The 12,553-nt window shown below is 41.5% G+C and overlaps 1 protein-coding gene across 1 annotated transcript in view; it reads right to left on the bottom strand.

Annotated features, from left to right (window-relative positions):
- Positions 1-1,766: 1,766 nt before the first annotated feature.
- myo3b (myosin IIIB) overlaps positions 1,767-12,553 on the bottom strand; it is a 398,335-nt gene continuing 387,548 nt past the window's right edge. The window contains exons 33-35 of the mRNA XM_033024000.1: positions 3,670-3,779; positions 3,244-3,290; positions 1,767-3,025 (exon numbers count right to left, since the gene is read on the bottom strand). The gene's annotated coding sequence lies outside the window, so the exon portion shown is untranslated. The remainder of the gene's footprint in view (positions 3,026-3,243; positions 3,291-3,669; positions 3,780-12,553) is intronic.

Genomic DNA, 12,553 nt, shown 5'->3' with positions numbered 1-12,553 from the left:
GATTTACCAAAATCATTTGTTTGGAACATCAGTAAGAAGAAAAATAGCACTGGTGATCTTACTAATCACAAAGGGACTGGCAGGCCAAGGAATACCTCCACAGATGATGACAAAAGAATTCCCTCTATATTAAAGAAAAATCCCCAATTACCTGTCCGACAGATCAGAAACACTCTTCAGGAGTCAGGTGTGAATTTGTCAATGACCACTGTCCGCAGAAGACTTCATGAACAGAAATACAGAGGCTACACTGCAAGATGCAAACCACTGGTCAGCCACAAAATAGTATGGCCAGGTTAAAGTTTACCAAGAAGTACTTAAAAGAGCAACCACAGTCTGGGAAAAGGTCTTGTGGACAGTTGAGACGAAGATTAACTTATATCAGAGTGATGACAAGAGCAAAGTATGGAGGAGAGAAGGAACTGCCCAAGATCCAAAGCATGCCACCTCATCTGTGAAACACGGTGGTGGGAGTGTTATAGCCTGGGCATGTAAGGCTGTTGAAGGCACTGGCTTACTTATCTTCATTGAAGATACAACTGCTGATGGTAGTAGCACAATTAATTCTGAAGTGAATAGACACATCCTATCTGCTCAAGTTCAAACAAATGCCTCAAAACTCATTAGCTGACAGTTCGTTCTACAGCAAGACAATGATCCCAAACATACCGCAAAAGAAACAAAGGAGTTTTTCAAAGCTAAAAAATGGTCAATTCTTGAGTGGCCAAGTCAATCACCGGATCCAAACCCAATAGAGCATGCCTTTAATATGCTGAAGAGAAAACCGAAGGGGGCTAGCCCCCAAAACAAGCATAAGCTAAAATTGGCTGCAATACATGCCTGGTAGAGCATCACCAGAGAAGACACCCAGCAACTGGTGATGTCCATGAATCGCAGAATTCAAGCAGTCATTGCATGCAAAGGATATGCAACAAAATACTAAACACAACTACTTTCATTTACATGACATTGCTGTGTCCTAAACATTATGGTGCCCTGAAATGGGGGGAGCTATGTATAAACACTGCTGTAATTTCTACATAGTGAAACCAAAATGTATAAAAATGGCCTTTATTAAAATCTGACAATGTGCACTTTAACCACATGTGATTTTTTTAATTACAAATCTCAAATTGTGGAGTAAAAGGCAAATAATTAAATGATGGGTCTTTGTCCCAAACATTATGGAGGGCATTGTACATGGGCTTCTACAAACCAAATGTAAAACTGCTGGGATTTGTTAAGAACAGCCGAATCGACATGTGGTAGACTTCCTGGCAAAATAGAGAATCCTGCAGTTTCACATTTGGTTTACAGGCAAGCATGTGGGTTCTGTACTTCCAGATTCTGATGACAGTAAAGAATGACAGAAGACTCTTCCATATATTTAGCACCTTCCATACCTGTAATGTCTCTTGGAAGACGTCTTTTCCCAGGCGATTAGTTATTTTTAGAGTAATTTCTTTTATTTTGTTGGCAAGTGCAGCAGTTGCGTTTTGCACCATGTTTCATGAACAGAAGGAAGATTAATGGCTCGTTAATGATTTGTTCATGTTGGTTCAGAATAACTGTGTCCATGGATTTAGGAAAACATATCGTTCTTCCTTTGAAAATTTCCCATGCAATTTTTTACCATCCATGTAAACAGGCCAACGGGTTTTTGGCATGATGTGTTACCTGAATGACAAGAATTTGTTTGGGTTCTGCATAGATGTAATTTTTATATCTAATCTGATCTTGAAGTGATTAATGCTGACAAGACACAAAACAAACATGCTCTATTTCCAAGCCATGAAACATCTCACCTTGATAAACTCAAATAATCCAATAAAGCAAACAGGCCTAAAGATCAGCTGAACATTTTTTATTTATGGAGTTTCAGAATTGTACAGAGTATGAATAAATAATGTATCCATAAAGTGGAGTGTAGAAATGTGCAAATTGAAGAAGAAATGTATGTTCTGAAGAAGGAATTATATTAGTTGAATTTAGTCCAGTTATACATTGGCTGTAGCGGTCATATATCATGACCGGGAGGCATTAAAAGACACCTGGACAGCCCATTTGTTACTCTGCAAGCTAATACCACAAACACAAGAGATTGGCATGCTCTTCCCTCAACACATACTGTGCTACTTGGGGACATTTATTTTAGTGACAGGTGTGCAAGGTTGGATTTATTCATTCTAAATTCAATTTGAGGTTCAGTTTTCATTGCATCTACGAATAGTGACTAGTTACCTCCAATACATAATTTCTAGGCACATATACAACTCTTTTCCATCATGCAATTAACAGATCTCCAAATGTAAACAAGTTTAACAAATTGAGAAATGTGGAAGCAATTTTGAATGGAACTACAAATAGTTTCAAAGTTATTCACATTATTGATTATCTATTGGTCTATATTTTTTTCTGAGTTTTTATATATTTTATGAACAAGATGATTTTTTTTTATAGAACAGTTTTAATGCAAAACATGGCACAAACATAAATCCCTCAGTGCTCAAATTGTTAATAAATGAATGATGGAATTGACTGAAAGCTTGCAGATCAATACAGGGTATATTTTCATACTTACAAGTTGAATTAAAACCCCCTGGAAATGGACTTGAATGAAACTGCAAGAGGCATGTAAATTGATTTTTTAAAAAATCATTGACAGTTCCGTCCACAGAAACACTTTTAGGTTTACAGGCTTTTTAGCCTTACATCAAAACCAACAATGATTAGTGAACCATTCTCTGTGATTATTAGAATCTTATTTCACCTATTTAAAAAAAAAAATCCTTTCTGACTAATTGCTTATTCTGAAAATAATGTATAAAACTTGCATTGGAAGAATTAGTTTGTGCGATTTTAATGAGAGTTATGAGATCAATAGATTACCTATCGTGTCTTCTTTTAGCTATGACCTCTTGGAATAGGAAGAGAAGAGTTTAATGAATCGTCTTCCTTGGGGATGGGTTCAACAGCTGATAGTGATTTGTAATACTCATCCTCAATGTCCAGCACTTTGATTTGGCTGTGGTAAGAAGGGAAAAAGATAGTCACAAGTGACATCAGCACACATAATGTAGCTTTTCACGTGCAGAAGTAGCGTTGAAAATATCAGTCACAAAATAAAGATTTATTTTCTATATAATTTAAGCAAATTTATAAAAGAAACAAAAAATCAGGAATCTATTGAAGAATAGTATTTTCTATTTACAGTTGGAAAGAACTAAAAGAGTATCTGTTTACCCAAATTTTCTTGGCTTTCTTTTGCTCCCTTGGTATTCTAGAATTCCCTGTGGAGAGGGCAAAGAACACACAGTCAACAGCAAAGCAGCAAGTCGTTAATTTTTAATTCAAAGTGATTTTGTGTTGAATGCAAGCAGATGCTGATAATATCAGAAGTCACAGCATAATTTTTTTGATCAAAGAGCTCAAGTGAGCCTGATGAAGCATGCATCTTGCTTGGCTTTGATAAACCACATCAATTATTCACCGTGACGGCAGACATCCTGACATGAAAGCAACAGATAAAGAGCATAAGCACATGTTCACGAAGACAGACAGAAGAGGAGCATGGGGGTGGGGCTGGAGAGGTTGGGGCAGGTATTTATAATGGTATTATCATCTGGACCCAAAGTCAGCAAAAGAGCTTTATTGCTACTTTGAACTCACATTTAACTGGTTATAATATAGGCTGTCCTCAGGGCTGTTCAGCATTTTGGGCTGCTGCGTTCGCCGACGTGGTGTTCTTAACTGTCTTTGTTCTGTCTCTTGCCCTGATCCTAAACATTAAATCACAATGTAGTTAACCTTCTAATAATCCAAAGCCTCATCCATTTGTTTTACTGCAATTTCATAAATTTTCCCGACCTCCGCAGCTCATTATTCACTTAAAATCTCACCATTAACTGTGAATTGTGAATTGCTAAACAAGAAGAGCATCACGGTTCCCAAGGAAAATAAAACATTTTGAGGAAAAATACTAAACACCTTCTGTAGCAAAATGCTAATTGCAACTGAATGCAGATTTTTAACTCCTTGCTTATCTTCACAATTTTTGTTTCAATCCGTTTTCTTTGATTCAAATCCATACATTTTTTTAACCAGCTGCATCCAATTCTTTACAATCAGATACTTTGTTTGAAAACTACAAATGCAGTAGCATGATAATGTGATCTGCAAGTTTCTTTCCCTCCATTTCGAAAATAGCACATATGACCCTTTTACATCTTGACTAATCGTGCATTCACTTTACTATGCATTAACAGTAGTAGTAATGTAAGGTGGAGAATGTTGATTCTGAAAGATACAAGACATTCTTTTATTTCCAAAAAGGCACTTTATTTAGAATATATATACAAAACAACAATGATACAAAAACTCTTCTGACATTCTCAGCGTCTGTACATTCATTAGTGTCATTTTCTGTAGTGTTCGCAACTATCCTTAACCAAGCACCCTTGCCACTGATGTAGCCCCCTGGGGTGACATTTCTTCCCTTGTTTGAAGGGTGTCTCCACCAGACTCTGCCCCTCAATGTCCCACAGACAGTGGTCCTCCCCACAGAGCCTTGGCTACTAAACAGGCAGCTTCCTGGATTACATTACCATTGAAAGTGAAAAGAGAGATCTTTATATCCCTATTGCCCATTCACATATCCAGCCAATATATATCCCCCAACCAATATCACTGAAATGGATCCCATGAACTTGCTGCTCGTGGAGCCCTGACATCTGCCAACCAGCTTTTGCTATTCTCGGTTATAAGAGTGACTGGACTCCAAAAATAATCCATGATCCCGCTGATGGTAAAGAATCACTAGAAATTTATGCATTGAATTACTTGAAAAGTATTGAAATACTTTTATTTTATTTTATTTTTAGGAGCATCAGAACATAACATGCCGAGGGGAAATGAACTACTTGAAGCAATTAAAAAAAAATACCAACACGATGGGCTTGAGGATACACCTCAGCAAGTGGCTGAATGAAAGGATATTAAGCTAAAAGTCAAAAACTCGTTGCCCCACACAATGATTTTAAGTTTTAAAATTTACAGGACTTATGCTTTGTTAAAATGCTTCACCTGACAGCTTGGCCTGTTTGTGCACATGGATAAGCAGGGAATGTTCATAAGACCAGAGGACATAGGAGCAGAATTAGGCCATTTGGACTATCAAGTCTATTCTGCCATTCAGCCATGGCTGATCTACCTTTCCCTCTCACCCCATTCTCCTGCCTTCTCCTTTTCACCTTGACACCCTTAATAATCAAGAAATCTTCGATTATAAAATACCCAATGACTTGGCTTCCACAGCTGTCTGGATGGAGAGATATGGATCATGTGTAGACAGATGAGATTCGTTTATCTTGACATCTGTTCAGCAGATATTGTGAGCCAATGTGCCTGTTCCTGTGCTGTACTATACTATTTTCTAAAACAGACGATGAAGATGTTTTCTATGCATTTATTGAATGGAGGTCCCATTTGGCTATTCAGTGATTCAATTGAAGTTAAAGGATACCTGTTACAATGTTGTATAAATTTAAAAAAAAAATTTGATTGTCCAATAAATGGGTTGGGGTAACTTATCTACTTTCCTAAATAGCACGATAGATACAGTGCCCTCCATAATGTTTGGGACAAAGACCCATCATTTATTTATTTGCCTCTGTACTCCACAATTTGAGATTTGTAATAGAACAAATCATGTGGTTAAAGTGCACATTGTCAGATTTTAATAAAGGCCATTTTTACACATTTTGGTTTCACCATGTAGAATTTACAACAGTGTTTATACATAGTCCCTCCATTTCAAGGCACCATAATGTTTGGGACACAGCAATGTAATGTAAATGAAAGTAGTCATGTTTAGTATTTTGTTGCATATCCTTTGCATGCAATGACTGCTTGAAGTCTGTGATTCATGGACACCACCAGTTGCTGGGTGTCTTCTCTGGTGATGCTCTGCCAGGCCTGTATTGCAGCCATCTTTAGCTTCTGCTTGTTTTGGGGGCTAGTCCCCTTCAGTTTTCTCTTCAGCATATTAAAGGCATGCTCAATTGGGTTTGGATCGGGTGATTGACTTGGCCACTCAAGAATTGACCATTATTTAGCTTTGAAAAACTCCTTTGTTGCTTTAGTAGTATGTTTGGGATCATTGTCTTGCTGTAGAATGAACCGCCGGCCAATGAGCTTTGAGGCATTTGTTTGAACTTGAGCAGATAGGATGTGTTTATACACTTCAGAATTCATTATGCTACTACCATCAGCAGTTGTATCTTCAATGAAGATAAGTGAGCCAGTACCTTCAGCAGCCATACATGCCCAGGCCATAACACCCCCACCACTGTTTCACAGATGAGGTGGTATGCTTTGGATCTTGGGCAGTTCCTTCCCTCCTCCATACTTTGCTCTTGCCATCACTCTGATATGTTAATCTTCGTCTCATCTGTCCACAAAACCTTTTTCCAGAACTGTAGTTGCTTTTTTATGTACTTCTTGGCAAACTGTAACCTGGCCATCCTATTTTTGCGGCTAACTAGTGGTTTGCATCTTGCAGTGTAGTCTCTGCATTTCTGTTCATGAAGTCTTCTGCGGACAGTGGTCATTGACGAATGCACACCAGACTCCTGAAGAGTGTTTCTGATCTGTCGGACAGGTGTTTGGGGATTTTTCTTTATTATACAGAGAATTCTTCTGTCATCAGCTGTGGAGGTTTACCTTGGCCTGCCAGTCCCTTTGCGATTAGGAAGCTCACCAGTGCTCTCTTTCTTCTTAATGATGTTCCAAACAGTTGATTTTGGTAAGCCTAAGGTTTGGTTGATGTCTCCAACAGTTTTATTATTGTTTCTCAGTCTCTTAATGGCTTCTTTGACTTTCATTGGCACAACTTTGGTCCTCATGTTGATAAACAGCAATAACATTTTCCAAAGGTGATGGAATGACTGGAGGAAAGACAAGGTGCTGAGAGCCCCCTTATACCTGCATTAAGGAGGCAATTAAACACACCTGAGCAATTACAAACACCTGTGAAGCCACGTGTCCCAAACATAATGGTGCCCTGAAATGCAGACACTATAAACACAGCTGTAATTTCTACATGGTGAAACCAAAATGTATAAAAAATACCCTTTAATAAAATATGAGGGGGAAATCTTTTAGGACCGAGATGAGGAAAGCTTTTTTCACACAGAGAGTGGTGAATCTCTGGAATTCTCTGCCGCAGAAGGTAGTTGAGGCCAGTTCATTGGCTATATTTAAGAGGGAGTTAGATGTGGTCCTTGTGGCTAAAGGGATCAGGGGGTATGGAGAGAAGGCAGGTACAGGATACTGAGTTGGATGATCAGCCATGATCATATTGAATGGCGGTGCAGGCTCGAAGGGCCGAATGGCCTACTCCTGCACCTATTTTCTATGTTTCTATGACAATGTGCACTTTAACCACGTGTGATTTTTTCTATTAGAAATCTCAAATTGTGGAGTACAGAGGCAAATAAATAAATGACGGGAGTTTGTCCCAAACATTATGGAGGGCAAGTGTAGCTCAACTTTGATTTGGCGTCAAATCGTTGATCTGTACAAAGCAACCCTCCAGCAGTATAATATGGTTCAGATCATTCAGTAACTCACAAGATTGATGATGATGATGAGTGGACACAGATGTCCTCTCCTGCTTTTTGGGCAGCACATAAGATGCTGTTCCTCCAATTTCCGTTCAGTCTCACTCTGACTATGACATTCCTACACAGACCTATCTGTCCGAGGTCTCCTCCATTGTCAGAGTGAGGTTAAATGCAAATTGGAGGAACAGCAACTCATATTTTGCTTGGGCAGCTTACAGCCCAGTGGTAAGAGTGTTGATTTCTCTCACTTCAGGTAGCCCCGGCATTCCCTCTCTCTCTATCCCTCCCCCACCCAAGTCGCACTAACTTCTTATTTTCACCCAACAAACACCCTGTTTCCTTTATCATCGTCACTTTTTTGCAATTCCTTCACTCATTGTTCCTTATCTATATCTCTCTATACCGTCTATATCTCTCGTTTTCCTTATCCCTAACCAGTCTGAAAAAGGGTCTCAACCCAAAACATCACCTATTCCTTCTCTCCAGGGATGCTGCCTGTCCCGCTGAGTTACTCCACCTTTTTGTGTCTATCTTCTGTTTAAACCAGCATCAGCAGTTCCTTCTTACACAATGTTTAGCTCATTCTTGGTTCCTTTTTAGGCCTCAACAATCACAGATATACCTACAAGATAATCTAATTAATCAGAGTTGGAATCCAGGCAGCCCATTATCACCTCTGATTGATCCCAGTTGATGATGGTCAATAATTGTGAAAACATCAGTCAGAGTTAGAAGTTTGACCACCTACTAATTTTAGAGTCTAGAGTCGAGGGATACAGCGTAGAAACAGGCCCTTCGGCCCACCGAGTCCACGCTAACCCATACACTAGTTCTATGTTATTCTACATTCACATCCTACATACTAGGGGCAATTTACAGAAGTCAATTAACCTACAAACCTTCTGGAATGTGGAAGAAACTGGAGCGCATGCTCGTTTTTTAAGATTTTTAAACTTTAATAACTTTTAAACTATACCATCGATCGGAACAAAACTTGTTGCTCTTGAGCACAAGAGAATGGTGAGTAAGGTGCTGAAAAATCATAATGCTATCGTGTACCGTTTTTGCTGTTTTATAGAAAAACCATGCAAAAACCACGGAAGAGCACAAGATCAGAGTTTTCGTTATGTATATATAGATATATAGGTATAGATAGATGTTAAATGGATGTTTTTAGTGTACTTTAACATGTTTTATGTGGGGGGGGGGAACTTTTTCTAATCTCTTATCTTGACAGAGATAAATAAAGAGGAAATAGATTGGACTTTTTTGACTTCCATCACAGTGAGGAATGTGGGGAATCCGCTGTGGTGGATGTTTATGTTAACGTTTATGTATTTGTGTGTCTTGTTGCTTGTATGGCTGTATGGTAATTCGCATATCAATGTGCCTTCTGGTACATGTGGCCCTATAGCAGAAACATCCACGTCGCGGGGCTGGAAAGCGGAAGTATCCCAACCTAATTCTGCTACAGCTGCACAACCCTTTATCCGAAGTTCCAAATAACGAAAAACTCCGAATAGCGGACATTTTTTCGGTCCTTGAAGAGAGGTCCTTGAAGACGTTCACCGAGGGCGGCCCGCAGAGGTGACAGCGGAACCTCCGGTCGGTCCTCGAAGAAAGGGGAACTAAATCCCCATTCATAAAAGAGAAGGTGAGGGTATATTGCGCAGGAGGGTTAATAATTGACAATCTGCTGCTGCCCGCCCGCTGAGTTAAAAAGTTCCCACGGTAGACTCACGATACACAGTGTATCGTGAGTCTTGCGTGGGAACTTTTTAACTCAGCGGGCAGGCAGCAGCAGATTGTCGCTCCCTTCAGTTTCACCCCACCTACACCCCTCTGCTTCCCGGCCATGTGTGTGACCCCTTCCCTCCCCTCTCCAGCTCCCCGCCCATTGCACCGGCGCGGGGGATTTGCACTGTCTTCACGTCGGCGAATGCCAGCAGGTCAGTGCCAGTCACCAGAGACGTCAGGACCAACGGGACACCGACCCCCAGGCCCACTGCAAGCACGGAGATCCCAGAGACCCACAGCCAGCAGCAGCCCAGCCCCGTTCCAACTCCAGAGGAAAACTGCAAACTGGCCGGAGACGTCAGGACCACCAGAAGCCGCTCCCCGATGGGCCGCTACGGCGACAAGTGGCAGTTCGCCCACAGCCCGAGCTGCGCCCCCTCATCGGGACACTGACCCCCAGGCCCACTGCAAGCACGGAGATCCCAGATCAGCAACTCCAGCCCAGCCCCGCTCCAACTCCAGAGGAACACGCTCCCCGTAGGGGCTAAGCTGATTGGGTGCAAGGTATGTCTTGTTCTTGGGGTGGCGCAGCACGGGCTGTGGGCGAACTGCCACTTGTCGCCGTAGCGGCCCATCGGGGAGCGGATTCCTCTGGAGTTGGAGGGGGAGGGGGGTATTGTGCTGTTTGATCGCCCCCTGCTATCCCAGGGACAGGGAGACACAGCGGCTTTTTAGACTGGTGGGCAATCACTTCCAAAGTTCTGCCCACACAGTCAGTACACCTCTCCTACACTGCATATCATACAAACATTTATTCTGCAAGAAAAAAACTACATTGAAGACTCAAACTCGAGACCGAGTAACTGCCGGGATCGAGGCGCAAACTCGCGACCGAGCTCGGGGATTCAAGAATCCCCGAGCTAGGCCGCCAAAGGGCATGTAGCCCCGCTAGGGTGACATGAGTGCGAGAGGTGCTTCAATGCTGCGGGCACATTTACAAATTCAGGAATTCATTCAACACACTGCATTTCATACAGACATTTATTCTGCAAGAAAAAACTACATTGAAGACTCAAACTCGCGACCGAGTAACTACCGGGATCGAGGCGCAAACTCGCGACCTTGCGGATATGAGCCGAGCACTCTACCACTGAGCCAGCCGTTAAAATCTACGCTAAAAATCTTCCATTCCGAAGGCCGAAAAATTCCGAATTACGAAAAGTGTCTGGTCTCAAGGCTTTCGGATAAAAGGTTGTGCACCTGTACCACCATCATCTATTGCAACAAGTGATGGCTCCCAGTGATTGCCGCCGGAAGCTTACGTCCTTTTCAGGACAGACGATGACAGCGATGTCAACATTTGAAACATGGAAGATGGACACGAAAGAAGAAGATGGTACATGTGACAATAAAAGACCTTTGAAACCTTTGAGATGCAATTTTTTTCCATATCATATCTCCGCCCGCACTGCAGCCTAACATCGAGGAGTTGGCGGCCTTTGCTGGAGACTGACTTTTGAGAGCTCCACAGCGGGAAGCCTACAGGACTTTAACATCGCGGAGCCTGCGACCCTTTGCCAGGGATCGACCTCGGAACTCCAGCCGTGGGTGCTTGTAGACTTAACATCACGCTGCACGTGGTGTCTGGCCAGAGACGGACTTCGGGAACTCCAAGCTGCAGGATCTTCGACCACCCTGACACGGGGGCTTCGACCGCCGCCTGCGGGAGCTTTGATCACCCCAACGGATGGTTCGACTGCCCCGAAGGCGGGAGAATAAAGAGGAAGAAGATTGGACTTTTTTGCCTTCCATCACAGTGACGAATGTGGGGAATCCGCTGTGGTGAATGCTTGTGTTAACTTTTATGTAGTTGTATGTCTTGTTGCTTTTTTTTCTTCGTATGGCTGTATGGTAAATCGCATATCACTGTACCTTAATTGGTACATGTGATAATGAAAAACCTTTGAAACCTTTAATCTCTGGCTGTGAAGGATGGAAACTGGGCCAAGAGTGCCCAAAAAGCTTTTCAATAATTATGGAAAATTCTGGTGAAATTTGTTAAAAGTTGAAACAGCTGACGCGCAGCTTTGCAGTTAGTTGTATAAGTTCCAAGTGAGCAAGGGGCAGGCGAGTAGACACTAAGACACTAAGCCGCGGTCTCCGGTAAGGAAGCGGCCATCCCAGGTGGCCCAGCCGCTGAGAGGCAAACGGCCAGGAACATCGGGCCTACGTAGAGGCAATAGCGGAGGCCTCAATAGGCCTGACTTTGGGAGAACTGGGGATGGGGACTGGACATTGTGCCTTCCCCCACAGTGGTAACCATTGTGGGGGGATGATTTTTGTGTGTACGTGATTATTTTAGTTTGTGTCCAAGATGGCTGTCGGAAGGGAGAGTGTACGCTGGCGCGGTTTAGCTGCCGCTGCTCTCTCTTCACATTGTGTTTTTGATTTTTTTGTCTTTGGATCGAATTCTGTCTTTAATTTGTGTATTGGTGATGTCTTTATTATTTATTTTACTCCAATTATATGTTTTTTACTCTTGTTAAATTCTGTAAGGTGTCCTTGAGACTTTTGAAAGGCGCCCATAAATAAAATTTATTATTAATATTATTAAGAGCATTCAATGTCATCACAATATTCATTATTAAAAAGCTGCGGAGCCAAAGTAAAATGTTTTGAAAAATCAAATGTTTTGAAAACTCAATTCATTTATCATGCTCTCTTGAAACACTGGGTCTAATCTCCCTATTCAACAATATTGAAGGAGTACTCTCATCAGAAGAATTATAATGGTTTAATAAAGTGGGCAGCACATTGGCACGACAGGCAGAGCTGCGCCACCATAAAATCCAAATATATGATCAATTTCTGGCCACGCATGAATAACGTTGGGAGCACTGGTTTAATCCAAAGCATCCATGATGCTATCTATTCTGAACTTGAGTCTCAATAGGTTTCATCATCAGACTTCCAATAAACCGATTTTCCAGTGATAGGTGAGTAAGTACAATCGGCCTATGCTTTCTTATCTTGAAAATGTTTGAAAACGGAAGGTGTCTATGACTGAATCATTACGTTTAAAAGTCAATTTAAATATTACTATCATTCAGTGGTTTCAACATTCAAATCACTAACTTATCTCTGGAAGAAAATATACTATTGCAGCTGGACAAATCACATTTAAACCCAAAAGG

The sequence above is a fragment of the Amblyraja radiata genome, chromosome 7 (genome assembly GCF_010909765.2).
Source record: "Amblyraja radiata isolate CabotCenter1 chromosome 7, sAmbRad1.1.pri, whole genome shotgun sequence".
Classification (NCBI taxonomy): Eukaryota; Metazoa; Chordata; class Chondrichthyes; order Rajiformes; family Rajidae; genus Amblyraja; species Amblyraja radiata.
The sequence above is the reverse complement of the archived record's forward strand: the minus strand, read 5'-3'. Positions and strand labels throughout refer to the sequence as shown.